Source organism: Perognathus longimembris, chromosome 9 (genome assembly GCF_023159225.1).
Source record: "Perognathus longimembris pacificus isolate PPM17 chromosome 9, ASM2315922v1, whole genome shotgun sequence".
In the NCBI taxonomy this organism is placed as follows: domain Eukaryota; kingdom Metazoa; phylum Chordata; class Mammalia; order Rodentia; family Heteromyidae; genus Perognathus; species Perognathus longimembris.
The window spans coordinates 3,922,362-3,940,024 of record NC_063169.1 but is presented as its reverse complement, the minus strand read 5'-3'; positions in this window follow the sequence as shown (position 1 = coordinate 3,940,024).

The following is a 17,663-nucleotide window of genomic DNA, read 5'->3' as shown; positions in this document are numbered from 1 at the left end:
TTGGAACTAGACTTAATGAAAGTTTCCTAGAGAGAATAGGACTGCATGGTGTAATGCCTGCTTTCCGATTTCCCCTTCTCTCCTGTAGCTACAGTCCTTTAGAGGAGCTGCTGCTAATCCCTTAATGACGCCTGAAGGAAAGGCAGTGAGGAGAGACATTCGGATGTCTCTAACCATAAACACTGTCAGGGAAAAGCTGGCGATAACGCTGGGAAGCCACCACTGTAAAGACTATGGTTATGCTAAAAATAACACAACACACTTGGAAGGGGTCGGATGACCGCGGTTGGGCGGCGTTCTTACTTGATTGCGGACTTGCGGGCCGAGGTCAGGACCCAGTCAGCCTGCATGAAGGGTCTTCCACAGAGAATCCCAGACACGAATGGAGGTATCTTTAGGTAAAAGAAGACACGGTTTGACATGGCGGCGTGGCACCAACATCTAATTTAGAGAGTCAGGACACAAAAGGAAATGTGCCTGAGACGGGGGGAGGCGGAAGAACGGAGGGAGGGAGGGGGGAGGACGCAGTCACGACATTCCACGCTTTCCTGTGAGCATGGAGCCGGGTCACTGGAGGGAGGGCCCGGGGGGGGGGGGGGGTGAGGGGGGAAGGATGGGGGAGAGAACGATGGAAGGGGTGACCTGGATCACAACACACGGTCCTCGCATAAATCGACATGTTGAGTTGTAACCTCCTTCTGTATCTACCTAACCATAATAATAATAATAATAAAACATTTAAAAAGAAGGAAAGGTGAAGCATAAGAGAAATTAGGGGCAGAGCCACCTGGGTGGCTGAGAACTCAGAACCCATCCTTACTAACGGAACCGAAGTTAAACACACACACGTTCACACTCACATACATATGCACACTCACGCACATTTGCACACACACACACACCCCAAGATGTCCATGAGACATGGCTGTGACAGAAGTTGACGGATGAAACTCTCTCTTCCCGGACAACAAACTCGGCCGAGCCCGGCCCCTCCCCGCCCGCCTTCTCTGCTCTTCTTTACTGTTTGCGGCCACTTAGGTCATCTTCGCCTGGGCAGACAAAGCCAAGGCTCACCTCCAACGAACCTGCCAAAGGCCCTAAGAGGAGGTGTGCCTCGAGCGGTAAAGGATCAGCCTTGAGAAGAAAAAGCCAAGGAAGATCACAAGGCCCTGACTTCAAACCCCAGTACCGGCACCAAAAGAAAAGCGAAGAGGAGACGAGGAGAGAAGAGGTGGGGGGGGGGGGAGAGGAGAATGAAAGGGGGGAGGGGGGAAAGAGGGGAAAAGAAGATGAGACACGAGGAGAAGGGAGAGAAGAAGGGAAGCGAGGGGAGGGGATATGGTATTCTAGATAGCAAACGTAGGGAGAATGCAGTCAGCAACACTAAGAACGTCCGGCATGGTGCCACGCATGCCCAGAGCGCCGGCTGTCACAGGCATTGTATCCTCGGCTTTAAGAGATCACGTTCACCTGCTACGGGAAGGAGAATGCGGTCAGTGGGATAACCAACCCCTGCCCTAACCTCAGAGGATGAGGAACAGGGCTGAGCTGAGACCCGAAGCCCAGCAGGACACTTCAATGTCATATATGTTTTGACACATATGTAAAATATATGTCAACACAATGGACTGGAGCTTGTTCCTGCTGATTGCAGAGATCCCTATAACTACCTCCCCATCTTCACGCACCCGCATGCTGCTTCTGGAAGAATATTATTATTTAGGTTACTCTTACAGACTTTCAAGCTCAGGTTGAATACCAAGCATTCCAGCGAACCAGCTCAGATCACTCCCAGAACACACACACACACACACACACACACACACACACACACACTACTACTACTACTACTACTTCCACGGCCATAGTCTTCCATACCATTCTCCACTTCCTCCTTATCTGCTTGCTCGGCCCGGGAACTTCCTGAGGGCAAGTACAGAGTCTTTCCTTGTTTGCCCCCCAACAGCTCCCTCTGCCCCTGAAGTAGAGAGCGGGTTGCTCCTGATGCTAACCGGGAAAACCCATCCACAGAAGGAATTTGCTTTTGAATCGCTGCCCGGACAGGAAAAGGATCTCTTTAATTAGGCATGACCTTGAGGCTGGCCAGCAGATGGCTAAAAACAGGCCGAGAGTTTAATCATAGACCCTCTCGTGGACCAGCGACATTTGAAAGGAATGCTCACGCTTCAAGCCTGCAAAGCGACCACAGCAAGCGGAAGGCGCCTTCTTCCTTCAAAGGCCACAAGTCAACCCGGGAGCGTGTTCCCAGTGCCCAGGGCGGATTGTGCACTTCAAGGCGGAGTGGGCAAGTTCACCTGAGTCAGAAGAATCGCAGCAAACATAAACCTCATGTAGTATGCCCTTCACCCCCCTCCTGGGGTCCTGGGGTCCTAAGGACACCCCCCCCCTCCTCAGCCCTGGGGAAGGTACCGGCTCCCAGCTCTGCAGGCCAAACCCACATCCTGGCTCCCAGGGGTATCATAACACCCTGCCCCTAGGGACAGAGTTTGCAGAACCTCACAAAGCAGCACCAGCCACTGGGGACCGGGCCTTGGACTCTTCTTCAGAAATCTGTTCCCTGCTTACCAAATCCAGCTACATGATTATTATTATTTCCTCAAGAACAGTTCATGTCGTTGTTAAACGTGTTGCTATCCGATCTGCGCAAGTACCTCAGAGAAAGCCCAGCTAGGGTGCCGCCCCCTCGGGTGAGAGCTGGCTGTGGAGGGGAGGCGGCCACCCTGAGAGCCACTCTCTGCAGCCTTCGGCACGGCCGCTGACCGCACAGATGCGCTCGACAGCTCACCACCGGGCGGCAAGAAGCTGCAGAGCCAGAGGCCCGGGCAAGTCCAGACCAGCTCTACTGCATCTACCTAGAGTGGGCAGACCACCTGCAGAGAGGACTTCAACGAGGCAGCAAGAGAAACAGTCTCCACTTGGGGACCTGCCATGTGGGGTTTTTCTTCTTATTTCAACTTTACTCCCGGCAGACAAAGAATAGAGATTCTCCCCTCAGTACACATGTCCTTCGGTAAGCGAGGGTACGCGCTGTCCTTCTGCCAGCTCCCCGACACGGTCATCTCTTCATCAACATTTCAGAAAACCCTGGGCAGTCTAAAAGTTATGGCCCTGGCAAGGTGTCTGGCTTTTCTTGCTCTAGAAATTGTCTCTAGTCTGCCTGCCTGCCTTCCTTCCTTCCTTCCTTCCTTCCTTCCTTCCTTCCTTCCTTCCTTCCTTCCTTCCTCCCTCCCTCCCTCCCTCCCTCCCTCCCTCCCTCCCTCCCTCCCTCCCTCCCTCCCTTCTTTCTTCCTTCCTTCCTTCTAAGACTTGAACCCAGGACCACCCATTCTCAGTCAGCTTCGTGCTGACAGTGGCACTCTACCACTTGAGCCTCGAGGCCTCTCCTCTGATTCTTGCAGGTTAATTAGAGATGGAGTCTCATGAACTTTTCTGCCAAGGCTGGATTCAAAACTCAATCCTACAGGGCCTCAGCCTCCTACGTAGGTAGGGGTACCGGTGTGAGTCCCCTGAGACCATTTTTTATTCATTCTTTGTCCCATGGTAGTCTGGAAGGAGAAGGCAACACCGGAAGAGGCGCCGAGGTCAATATGTGATTGTAAAACCATTTTCCTTTGCAATACTTGGATTGAGAAATGCTCGTATTTGCTCCAATTCTATCAGGAGTTGAAGAAATAAATCAAAGATGATGAGAATATGAAACCCTAAGCTATTAAATTGTTTCTGTTGTTTGTTCTCACTTCTCAAAATGTTTTCACAATGGGCAAAATATATTAGGGTTGCTCAGTTAAACAACTAAAAACATAACATATCTAATCCAGTTAAATTGTGATTTCCTTTTTTTTTTATGTCTAAGACCAGAACTTAAACTTGGTACCTGCTGCTTTCATTGATTGGCTAGCACTCTACTAACTGAGCCACACCTCTAACTTCTAAATTATGATATCAACTAAACAATGAATACTTTTTCTAATAACACAAAATTCACTATTTACCTACAATTTGCACTCAACTGTACATCTTCCATTTTATTTGCAATCTTAGATGTGTGGTGACAGTTTAACAAAAAAAAGAATAGAATACAGGCATACAAAATACTAATAACAGACCTTTCCAGTGGTGAGATTTCAGCGGAGTTTTGTTTTCACTAAAATTTTCTGAAATTTCCAAAGGTTTTTTTTTTTTTACAGAATTTTTGCATTGAAAACTAAAATCAAAATAGGATTTTTTTTAAAGTGTGCTCCCAGGGATCGGTGGCCCGTGCCTTAATCCTGGCTACATGGGAAGCTGAGACCTAGAGGATCAGGACTGGAAGTTAGCCCACGCAGAAGAATCTCCAAGACTCCATCTCCAATCAAGCAGCACAACGCCAGGCTGGAGACCTTGGTTCACATGATAGTGTGGCCCCAACAGAAAAGTTTTGCTTTGGCTTGCTTTCATCGTCGAAGTATACTAACTCATAAAGTGTTCATTTCAAATTTCCTACCACAATATCCTTTTTTTTTATTATGCTTTCACCAAATACTTTTCTTTAAGTTCCTCTTCCTTATCCTATTCGTGATGAGTTAGCAAAACAACTTCCTGTCTGCACCGGCTCACTAATTTCAGTATTACAGAGCACAGTACACTGAGGCTTCGCCAGCCTTTAAATTCATGAATATGGGAGGAAACTTTCTTTTGTATTAATGATAAAAATGACTTAACAGGGGCTGGGGATATAGCCTAGTGGCAAGAGTGCCTGCCTCGGATACACGAGGCCCTAGGTTCGATTCCCCAGCACCACATATACAGAAAAACGGCCAGAAGCGGCGCTGTGGCTCAAGTGGCAGAGTGCTAGCCTTGAGCGGGAAGAAGCCAGGGACAGTGCTCAGGCCCGGAGTCCAAGGCCCAGGACTGGCCAAAAAAAAAAAAAAAAAAAAATGACTTAACAAATGGCATCAAAGAACTTGCATGAGCTATTCTACTTAAGCTACAATTGTTAGAGTTCAATTCATTTTAAATTATTTTTACTTCTTGGAATAATTTTTTAATTTGGTGATCTCTGCGGTTTTATAACTCACCCAAAGAAATGACTCCGCCTATTGGTTGGGATTTGCAATGGGTGTACATGACTCATGATGATGATTAAAGGTTATGAAGGCAACATGATTAATACTGAATGTCTGTTCTAGAGAACTCGCTTTGCAAGGAGAGCGGCGGTGAATGAGGAGGACAGCCGCGCCTCTCATCAGAGGAGGCGGTGACGGGGTCGCAGTGCGGCGCCATTGCCGTGCGAATGAGCAAAAGCAGTAGGTGCTGAGTTTGAAGAAAGAGGGAGGGAGGGAGGGAGGGAGGGAGGGAGGCAGGGAGGCAGGGAGGGAGGGAGGGAGGGAGGGAGCGAGGGGCTGTGGGTTCCAGCTTTGGACTCCCACCCCAGTTGCCTGTCTCCTCATCTGGTCTCATCCGCGTGCAGCAGAGGTCGGTGTATTTGAGGTCAGCAGGTGGGTCTGATGGACACATGACTCACCAGGAAGAAGCCGTCCTTCACGTTCTCAGGTAACTTAACGCAAAACCAGTTCTTTCCTCATTGCTGGCTGTGAGTACACACGCAGTACAGCATTCACAAACCATGACCCACAGTTTCCTCCTCCACCCACTTTCATAGCGGTCTAACTTACTGTGGTCGCTAATTGAGATGTAGTAAGAGCCTCCCAGGAACATATCACTAATCAGCTCAAAAGATCACGCAATTCTTCAACCTGACGCTCACAAAACTGGCCAGTAAAATAGAATTTGCTATTTTATTTATCATCCAGTCTCCTAAGAATATATATTTTAGTGACAGCTCTGGATCAGTGATAAATTGTGTATCCAACGTTTGGCAGAGTTTTTCCAGTCACAGAAGTGGAAGGAAGTCAGTGGAGAAGGCGAAGAGGAAGGTGTCCACAAAGAGCCCAGACGGGAGCTAACGAGGCCACAGCAAGTTAGGCGCACCATCTTGTGAAAATAATAATGCCCGTGCCATTGGCTTATGATTATCTTAGAGGCCAAGTTTTTGTTGACTTCCCTGTTACTAAATCTAGCTTTCAAAGAATCTGAATCTAATTGTCCAATCCTTAAATCCCTGCCTCCCCTCACGCCTGGATCCCATTCAGACAGAGCTCAACTCTTAGAAAAAAATAATAAACAGCCCTTTCTAGCATAGGAAGGACAAGAAATTCACTACACACACACGTACATATTTTAAACGTGTTCTGCTTATAAGAGAATACATGGCCTCTTTTTTCTTTTCTCAACCTAGCTTATCTCATGTAACCTGATGATAGCCAGTTCCATTCACTTTCCTACCAACCACGTGGCTTTCATTCTCTTTATGACTGCGTAGTGCTCCACCGTCTGCACCAGCCTGATCTCCTCGGTGTGCTTGGTAGCCGCAGGGTGTCGAGGCTAAGCGTGGAGAGGTAGGAGCAGGCGTGGAAGGAAGGCCACTGTGGACGTGCTAGGCCAGCCCAGGAGTCTGGGAACAAGTGACGACAATGCCCTGCCGGAGAAACTGAGTCACAGAGGCCAGTGACTGCTGCCTGGCTGGCCAGAGTGAGAGCACTTGCATTGGGCCATCCGCCTTCACTCTGGAAGACGCTCCCGTGTACTGTGCAGCCTGGTCTCTGGCGTTAGATGGAGACATCGCACTGTTTAACACATTTCCTAAGCCTATGTCCAGCTCCACGAGGCTGATTGGAACCGCACAGCTCCGGGGCTCGGGCGGCCTGGTTGCTGGAGGAGCCCACGCCGCTCCAGGCTCCAGGCTCCCGGGCTGCTGGAGGAGCTGACGTCGCTCCAGGCTCCAGGATCCCGGGCTGCTGGAGGAGCCGACGCCGCTCCAGGCTCCAGGGCTGCTGGAGGAGCTGACACCGCTCCAGGCTCCAGGCTCCCGGCACCGGGGCTGCTGGAGGAGCCGACGCCGCTCCAGGCTCCCGGCACCAGGGCTGCTGGAGGAGCCGACGCTGCTCCAGGCTCCAGGCTCCAGGCTCCCGGCACCGGGGCTGCTGGAGGAGCCGACGCTGCTCCAGGCTCCAGGCTCCAGGCTCCCGGCACCGGGGCTGCTGGAGGAGCCGACTCTGCTCCAGGCTCCAGGCTCCCGGCACCGGAGCAGCCGACGCCAGGGCACGGCTGAGCTCGCACCTCGTGCTCCTTAGCCGCTGTCTGTCCGGAGCACGCCGCTGCTTCCTGACACGTCCTCTTTGGATGAAACCGACATTTTTGAGGCATTCGGGCCTTGAGCAGGAGCCTGAGCGCAGCGTGGGACGCGGCTGTTTATTCTTAAATCCTGACCTAGCAAAATAGTTGCCAACCTAGTTCCCAAGCTGGGAAAAGCTGAGTCTTAGGCTTTGAAAAAAAAAAAACTCAAATTTGATTAAACAAAACAATTGGAAAAATATTTCCTTTGTTCGGCTGAGAAAATCCCAGCCCTGTGTGAAGACCGCAGGAAGCCAGCCCTGGGGAGTCACCAGCTCGCCGCCACCAAGGCCAGATGTCCCCGCGTGTCTCCCGCCCTGCCCTGGGCACAAGTGGGTGACTATCCTCGTCATTCCTGACAGGGATGCCAAGAGGTCCTCGAACGTCCCGACAAGATGGACTTCATTAATTGTAGGCATATTGGACACGTGTGTGTGCACATATGTGTGCGTGTGTCCATAAGCACCAACACGGGGCCTTGAACCCAGGTCCTGGGTGCTGTCCCTGAGCTTCTTTGTGCTTGAGGCTGGCGCTCTGCCCCTCGAGCCCCAGCTCCACTTCCAGCTTTTGCAGTGTTTGCTTCACTGGAGGCAGGAGTCTCCCCGCCTTCCCTGCCCCGGGCGGCCTCAGGATGCCAGCCTCCCCTCTGAGCCTCCCGTGGAGCTAGCGCGACAGGCAGGGGACACCCAGGCCTGGCTAGACATTATTTCACTACTTTAACAATGCTTCTTGTGCAAAACCTATTTTGTTGGAAATGAGAAAGGGCCTGAGAAATATCCTTTTTCCCCTCCAAGGTAGAGAAGAAGTGAACAGAGCTGGGGAGGGGCCCGCGGGCGGGAGGAAGCGGGACAGTGACTCATCCCGTTCACGCTGAGCCCTTCTGTGAGCGGACCATGGCTGTCATGCTGCCTTCGATACACACACGTCTCTTGATAAACGCACAGGGAACAGGATGAAGTCACAGCGGTCATCACCAGAGAGCAATATGCAAACGTGGCTTCACACAAGGCCCTTAGGATCCTGGGGACTTCCATCCACACAAAAGCAATCACTTCGTCGTCTTCTTCTTCCTCCTCTTCCCGCCTCGTCCTCCTCCTTCTTTGCTGATGGGAGGACTTGAGTGAAGGAGCTGAGTTGTTCAGGTCAGGGCACATAAGTGCGTGTGTCCATAAGCACCCATACTGGGCCTTGAACTCAGGTCCTGGGTGCTGCCCCTGAGCCTCTTTGTGCGTGAGGCTGGCACGCGATCGCTGGAGCCGCAGCTCCACTTTCAACGTTTTGGTAGTTGGTTTGAGAGTAGAGTCTCACAAACGTTGCTGCCGGGGCTGGATTTGAACCACCGGCCGCAGTCTCTGGTGAACTGAGCGCGTGGTACTCAGTACCTACTGAGTGCAATGTTGGGGGGCTGTGACACTTCACAAAGACGGAAGGGCGCTCGCTAGGAAGGAGCCGCCGGACCGACACTGGGCAGGGAGATTCTCCTGAGGCGAGTGTCACAGGGCGCGGGACACTCGGTGCTCCACTGTGTCCCTAAGTGGCTGGGGTTCCCAGGGAAACCTGCTCCCCAGGGGCGGGGGGGGCGGTGCCGGGGTGCGCAGGGCCGCCAGGGCAGGGTGCTGGTAGGGGGTGGGGTGGGGGGGCTGTGTGTCCTCAGCTTGCCGTCGGGGAGGACAGGTGCACAGGCCGCTCCCCGGGGGAGGACACCGGCATCCCATCGAGCACTGGGGATCACTGACGCCAGCCCTCCCTGCCATGGCGGCCGCTCAGATGCTCAGGGAAGCGGCTTTGCCCGGGGGCCCTGCCTGGACACAGCGTGTGATCTCCTACGAGAGGGAACGGAATTTGAAGCAGGAAAATCACACACACACACACGCACACACACACATACACACGCGCGCACACACGCTTAGTAGGAATGCAGCTGAGCGCTGACACCCTCAGGGAAATCCCACAGGGACTGGTTCCCTCCGTCCTCTGGGCGACCAGGATCAGAAAAAGTGACATTCTAAACATCCCCACAGATTCACAGCTTCAGCCGATCCAAAGGAAGCCAGGACTGTCCTGCCCTTCCCACCGGTGTAAGAAGGTTGACTCGCCCATCATCACTAAGAAACAAAGGCAGGCGCTGGGGGCTCGCACCCGCCATCCCAGCCAGTCAGGAGGCTGAGATCTGAGGATCGCAGTTCAAAGCCAGCCAGGCAGGAAAGTCCATCAAACTTTTATCTCCAGTGAACCACCAGAAAACCAGAAGTGGAGCTGTGGTTCAAAATGGTGGAGCGCTGTCCTTCAGCAGAAAAGCTCAGGGACAATGCTCAGGCTCTGAGTTCATGTCCCAGGACCAACAAAACACACACACACACACACACACACACACACACACACACACACACACACGCATTCCAACATCCAATGAGAAAAGAGTAGAGTCTCATTGTGTCCATACTATTCCATGCTTGAATATTAATGGAAGCCCTAAAACTCCCTAATAGGCCATGATGCAATTTAAAAGCAAAACCACCGTCATGACCCTGCCGTCCTTAGGACAACTGGACCCTGTAAAAGTATGCAGACATATAAAAGCCGGGTTTAAGCAAAGGACAGAAGGCTTCCGCTTAAAGTCCAAACATTAAAGTCTTTGCAGCTGGCAACCGAGAGAGGCGTTCACAAGGATTATAATTCACAGTTGCAAAAACACCCCATCTTTAACTTTCCCACATGGTTTGGTTTTTGCCGATGACAATGCTGCACTCGCCATCCTTCTTCACGCCTGGAGTTAGTTAGCCAAGGAATTGGCTGCTATTTTGAGGATACCAGGAACTGTGCCCATAGTTCTGCCCAACTCGCAATAGCACCCATAAATATGCACATATGCGAGAAGCAGCTAGCAAGCTGTTTCCAGTCTGTCACCTTCTCCAGCTCCACAGGTGGCTGGGGAGGGGGCTCAGAGCCTGGTCCCAGAGGACAGCACACAGCAGACACCAGTCATCGCCCAGCCCTTGCCAAGGGAGCTTTGGGAAGAACTGAGAAGTCTTCGGCTGTGCCGAATAACTTTGCGGGCTATCCCGTCAAATCTGAACTCAAGGCCCTGGGCTGGCTAAGCTGGCACTGTACTACTTGAGCCAGACATCCTGCGCTGTGTTTTGCTGGTTATTTTCTGATACATCTGCTCCCAGCCTCTCAAGCATCTAGAATGTCAGGCTGAGAGAGAGCCACAGGTCCCCAAGCACAAAGAAGTTTCGTTGTAATATGCACATATATGCATATAAGGTTCCCTGATCACATTCACCCCCATGACTTCGTCTTAGCTTCCTTTATTCCATACCATCAAGGGAAGACCCAGAAATAAAGCTGTGAGCATCTGATTGTGGCATAGGAATAGGAGCATATATGTTTATATACATATGTATGTGTGTGTGTGTGTATATATATGATTCAGCATGTACCGGATGTCTTCATCTAAAGCCTGCATGTTTGCAACAACTAGTGGAAAACGTGGGGAAACCCTCGACAATATAAGCATAGACATTTTCAGAATACGACTTCAACAGACAGGAAATAAGTGTAAGAATTGACAAACAGAATTGTATCCAATGAAAAACCTTCTACGCATCAAAGGAAGCGATTGCCAGAACGGAAACAACCACAGAACATCTGTACACGTACTTCAGAATATATCCAGAAGATACAAAGAACTCAAAAGCTTAATCACCCAAAGAACAAATAATCCAATTAACAAATGAGCCCATTGGTTTTTATCAGCAGAATGTCCTGTTAGCACAATAATAATACCGTGAACTTCAATATGCGAAGCAGAGGCCCTCTTGCACATTGGCATACAAGAAAGAACAAGAACCTAAGGTCCAGTGCCGGTGACTCACACCTATAATCCTGGCTACCCAGGAGGCTGAGGTCTCCGGACTGTGACTTGAAGCCAGCTTGAGCAGAAAAGTCAGGGAGACTCTGATCTCCAATAAACTGCCAAAAAGCCAGGAGAGGCGCCATGGCTCAAGTAGTAGAGTGCCAGCCTTGAGTGGAAAAAGCTACAAAACAGTGCCAAGGCCTTGAGTTCAAGCCCCAGTACTGGCATCCAAGACATACAACAAAAACCTTGCTGCTGGAGCTTAGATGGCGGATTCCTACCTGGACATCCATTCATTCACAAGCTCTTCTTTCTTCTCAAAAGGACACAGCAAGGACAGGGACCGTGACCCACAGTCCCCTGACGACACAGAACGGCTTCACTCACCCTAGGGGGCTTCATTCCAGCTAAGTATAATCGTGTACTTCTTAGTAAATAGGTATTTTAGTTCTATAAAAAGAACTCAAGTCCATTATGGTCATTTCTTAATTGGGAACATGTGCAGGAGATGTAAAAGAAAAGAGGTGCGATGTGGGATTCCTGGGGGGAAAGAACGGGCTTCTCTGCGTGCCTGGACTCTTGCCGGATTTCCCTTGCCTCCCTCGCTGTCCTCTGTAGCTCCGGCTTCCCCAGTTCGAGATCTTTCGAGCACCCGTGGGTTGTTTTCTGCCTGGAAAGCTGCAGGATTTGGTAAGAAAGCCCCACTGCCAAGCAGGCTGCGGCGGGCCCGCCCCGCCCCGCTGCACGCGAGTTCCTCCCCGAGTCTGCCTGGCCCGGGCCGCTCGGCCGGGTCCTGGCTGTGCTCCGGTCTTCAGGCCTGGGGCTGAGACGCACCTGTTCCTATCCTGCCCGGTGGCCGCTCGGCCGGGTAAGCCAGGAAGGAAGGGCCCCGGTGGAGACCCTGCTGAATGCCGCAGACCCGGCTCCCGCCTCCCGCGTTCTCCACAGAACCCACGCGTGTCCTGTGGGATCGTGACTCCGCCCCTGGTGCTGCCCTCCAGGAGCCTCGGCGTCGCGGGCCGTGGGTTACCACCCATTCTCTCCTGGCAAAGCCCTGGCCTTTTCAAGTCACTGTAGGTTCACAGAGAGACGCTCATGTGGCGGAGCCTCCTGTAGCCTTCTGCCAGCGGCTTCAGATGGCAAGAACAAAATATAGGCGAAGCACGATGCCCCCAAATATCCCAACGATTCAGTGGGAGTAATACAATATCAAAACTGGGATGTCATCAGTGCATTAACTTGACTGTACTGTTCACTGTGTTTATGGTGGGCCTGTAGCCACCTGAGTGTATATGGAGACAACTACAAAGTTCTATCCCATGTATACTTCCACAGAACACACACCACAGACGCAGGGCTATTTTTCCATCTTGCTGACATCTCTGAGTTCCCTGGCCTTGTTCTCTGCAAACCACGAGTGCCCTCTCCCTCACTCTACTCATTTCAAGAACATTGTATTTAGGTAATACAGCATGGAGTCTTTCTATAGCGACTGTCTCCCACTGAGCACAATCCTCGAGGTCTGCTTGGGGTGCTGCCATATACCAATACTGTAGTTTACTCACTATTGTGTGACTGTGTCTGTTTATTTGAGTATAGGAATGGAAATTATACAGGTTTTCAAATAAAGAGCAGAGACAGAGAACTATCCAAAATGTAAGACAATTACTTAGGATAAAAGAGACTTGCTTAGCTGCCAATGTTTTCTCATTATACTTAAAGCTACTTTAATATTCACATAAAGATTTTGTGTGAGCATACTTTTTCCCCTCTAGGTTAAACTTCTAAAAGCTTGGTAAACGCAGGCTCAGTTTGGTAAGAAACTACCATTTCACATTTCCACCAGCAAAGAGAAGACTCAGTTTCTCTCTGCGTGAGCTGGTTCATCTTGTCAATGGTTGAATTACAAAACGCACAGGGGCCGGGCGCCCATAATGCTAGCTACTCAGGAGGCTGAGATCTGAGGGTCATGGTTTGAGGCCAGCCCAGGCAGGGAAGTGGGAGACTCGAATCTCCAATGAACCAGCAAAAAGCCGGGAGCGGAGCTGTGACCCAAGTAATAGAGTAAGGAAAAAAGCTCAGGGACAATGCGCAGTCCCTGGGTTCAAGCCTCAAAACCATCGTGTGTGTGTGTGTGTGTGTGTGTGTGTGTGTGTGTGTGTGAGTGTGGGGGGGGGCAGGCATTAGAGAGCAGTGAATCACTCCACACCCCTGGGTGTATCTGGGGACAATGTCCAGAGGCAAGGAGAGCCTGAGGCATGGGTGGCCCTCAGGCCCCAATGGGGGGGCGGGGGGATTCAAGCTTTCCATTGGCTGTTGGCTCGGCACTGCGGGTGGCCAGGCTGTGGGAGGCAGCGTGGGGTCTGAGGTGTGATTCCGGGGCACCAGATGCCGCCGGGGCCCCTCTCTTCCCATGCCCTCTGCCCGCACCCTCTGCCACGCCATGGCCCCTGACCCGGGCCCAGAGGCTGCGGCTCGTCCAGGCGCTCCGGCCCCTCTGTCAGCGGGAGCTGAAGCGGCGTCCCATCCTGACAAGACACCAGCAGAGGGGCTGGGAACGTGGCCTAGCGGTAGAGAGCTCGCCTCGTATACATGGAGCCCTGGGTTCGATTCCCCAGCACCACATATACAGAAAACGGCCAGAAGCGGCGCTGTGGCTCAAGTGGCGGAGTGCTAGCCTTGAGCGGGAGGAAGCCAGGGACAGTGCTCAGGCCCTGAGTTCAAGGCCCAGGACTGGCAAAAAAAAAACAAGACACGAGCAGGGCGGCGAGGAAAGCACCCCACGAGCCGGTGCGTGGGGCTTGCGCTGGACACGTTCAGCAGACGTGGGGCGCCCCTCACTCAGGGCCTCGACGCCGGCAGCCGTGGGCTCTGCCTCGTTTCTTTCTTTTAATTTTTGGACAGGGCCTTGCATCTTCCCTTGAGTTTTAAAAGCCATCTCAGCGGCAGCCCGTAGCTTTTCTTTCTTTTTAGCACGTCTTCCGTAGCACGTTTTCAAATCTGCTTTTTAAAAACACATTGTGCACAATGCTTCTGATGGCCTGGCTCAGTGTTCACGAGAGAAACGAAGGTGGTGTACCGGTCTGGGCTTGAGTCTACACGAAAGACCCGGGAGGGCACCCAGCAGAAGAGGACGGGGGATTTGTGAAACGCGAAGAGGAGTCTTCATCTTTTTATACTATTCCATTTTTGAACTACAGTAATGCATTAACTTTAAAAGGAGAGCGTGGGTTTTGGAGGCAGATCAGAGTCTTAAGCATGCTTATTAACATAATTCGTTTTTGGACCTCAGAAAAGTTCATTTTGTCATCTATAAAATTAAGTGTGAAAAATAGCTATCCGGCTCAACAATATCTCTCTGAAAATTAAATGAAGGAGCATGTGCAAAAGTACTCAATTTAATAGTGACTTAGGAGCCAAGGCAAAATGTATAGCTTCGTATAAGATATATTCTTAATTTTTCTACTATCATACAGCTGTCTTTGGTGACCTATTGCTCAGCTTTTCCAGGCTTTTCTGCTGAAGAATTACATTTGCTACATTTGTAGTCTGTATATCATCACTTAATTCTGCTTTGATGTGCATTTTTTACTCAACTTGAAGCCATAAAGTGACTAATTCTAGAGTTTTTCTAAATCAAATGTCCGTCTCATGCAGAATCATCTCCCAGAGAATTCCATTCCCGAGACAGTGCCCAAACAAAAGCTGTCCTTGGGTGAATTCATCAATTACACTTCTAAGAACAAAGCACGCAACAAGTCTCGAGTCGCACAGTAGGGACTCCGAGGAGCCTCGTAAAGGAAGTCTGGGTTCAGCAGCATTAACCAGATTCATTTACCCACAGTTTTGGAAGTCCCTCAGCCCTCCTGCCCGGCCTGCGTCCTCTCTTCAGGGAGCCCTGAGCGGAGCTCGTGGTGCCGGGTTGAGAACTCTGCCGTCGGTGTGAACTGTCCGCTCCGGGCATGGGTGGGACGAGGGAGAGTGTCCAAGGCCTGGCGCGGGGCTTTAAACGCGTCACTCGTGAAGGTCCGGACGCCCAGGCAAACTAGCGAAGGTGCACGTGTGGAGAGATGGAAAGCTTGCAGAACAGCCTTCCCTTAAATCCCAGTCACGGCCTTCATGCTCGCAGCGCTGAGCTCGCGACATGGCTCTCAGAGCACCGCACACTGTACTCTTTTCTGCCTATTTTCTGCACTATTTCTAGTATTTTCTGTGCTGTTTTACTACCTGCAACTCCAGCTCCCTGATTTCAGGGGCACAGGCAACCTGCTTCCGGCCCGTGAATCCTACAGCCATCCAAACAAACACTCCATGAGTGTGGTGACTGTCACTGAAGAACACGTGTCTAACATGCAAGCAACCTATAGGCTTTTCTCCTGCAAGTTCTCCACTCCTCATATGAGGCAAGATTTCACAGTAGCAACATCAGAGTAATGAGAAAACCTTAGCTGGTCACTGCAGCTATTAATAGAAGGGAAAGGAAAATTCTCCTTTTCATTCCAGCTTACTGGTATTTCCATTTCCTGGAGGTGGAAATAAAGGAGTATTACAGGTTTAGAACCAGAATGTTTTTCTATTGATAAGTGCAATTAATAACTTGTTCTAGAGATGTGCTTAAACTCCTGAAAGACTTCAGTGGCATTCGAACCAAGCAGCATGTGAAAGACACAATAGCTATAAATTCACCTTCTCTAAAATTTTAATAAATTCCTATTTGAGCTAATAATGAAGGCAACACTTGTGTGTTTTACTAGAACCACCTGCAATAATGACCTATGGATACATTACAAGGTTTTGACTAAGGCATTGAACAGTGCCAGGTATATGTTGCTATGACTTGAAAGATGCTCTAATTTCCTAACTACCCTTTTATGTTTGGTTCAAACTTAACTCACCATGCCTTTTTCTTCTACAGCAGGAAATCAGTTCCTCCCCACCCCCCGCCCGCTTTCTATTCATTCAAAATTTTTTTTTTGACTATCACACTTGATTCCGCAAGTTCTTCCTGGTATCCTACTGTTCTTAGCTTATAGACCCATGTAAGGACATGAACGGTGGATTAGCTGAAGCTTTCTCCTGTTCCTTAAAAGCTTGTCTAGTGAGTTTACCTTTCTTTTCTTCGCAGTATGTTGGTACTGGTGATTGAACTCACGTAGCTTTTCACTCATGGCTGGGTACTCTACCATTTGAGCCCCAGCTCCACTCCTGGCTCTCAGCTGGTTTGCTGGAAAAGGATCTCAGCCTTCCCTGCATAGACTGGCTTTGAGCCTCTTCCATGCTCAGATCTCAGCCTTAGCTAGGACTTCTGCTATCTTCAAATAGAAATCCTACTCCATTCCAAACTATGTCTCTGAAACCTCTACCACGCTGCTTCTTTTAAATTCATCACCTTCAAGTCTTTCATCATTGCAAAGTACAAATGAAGGCAGTGGCATTTCCTTAACATTTTTTCAGCCTTTTCATAAAAGGTGTTATGAATATTTGCTATCTATTTTTAAAGGAGCATATTTATCAAATTTTATCACCCAGTCATTCCAAATACTCTAAAGCATTTTGAAAAACATCTGCATCATAAACTCTTATCCAGAACAATTTTTAAAAATGTATCCAGTTCCTTATTTTCTGTGCAAAGGAAACTCAAAGAAAATCGTAACTGGCATGGGACCTAACACACACACATGTACACACACGAGCACACACATGCATATACATGCAGTCAGTGTATAAGATGGGCAGACTATAAAAACAAAGGACCTGATTACTGATGCTCTTACACATATAGAGGTGAATTTGGCCCTACAATTTCTCCCCTGCCTTTAGTCTGAGCCATTTGATTTTTATTGTTTGAATGTAATTCATTGATAACTAAGATTTACAAAACTTAAAGGTGCTCAAGGGAATCTCAAGTTCTTTTAAGAATTACTAGGTATTTGAGACTTAAAAACAAAAGTGAGCAATTTACAAATATCCTTTCATTTTCAGTTAATGAAAATCTCCCCCACTGGTATAAACCACATCTGAGGCTTTAAATTTGTTTTGCTCATGTCTTCCCCTCTATCCCAGATCCCAACCCAACGCCCACAATGGTGGTGACCCCATCGTCCCCCCTTTCAGTGCGTCTGGCCTACCTGGGGGCTCGTGAACACACTGCCTGGGGGCTCGTGAACACACTGCTTGGGGGCTCATGAGCACTACCCAGGGGCTTGTGAACACACTATCTCGTTGCTCGTGAAAACACTCCCTGGTGGCTCATGAACACACTACCTCGCTCGTGAACACACTGCCTGGGGGCTCGTGAACACACTGCCTGGGGGCTCATGAACACACTGCCTGGGGGCTCGTGAACACACTGCCCGGGGGTTCGTGAACACACTGCCCGGGGGCTCGTGAATACACTGCCTGGGGGCTCGTGAACACACTGCCCGGGGGCTCGTGAACACACTGCCCGGGGGCTCGTGAATACACTGCCTGGGGGCTCGTGAACACACTGCCCGGGGGCTCGTGAACACACTGCTTGGGGGCTCGTGAGCACTACCCAGGGGCTTGTGAACACACTATCTCGTTGCTCGTG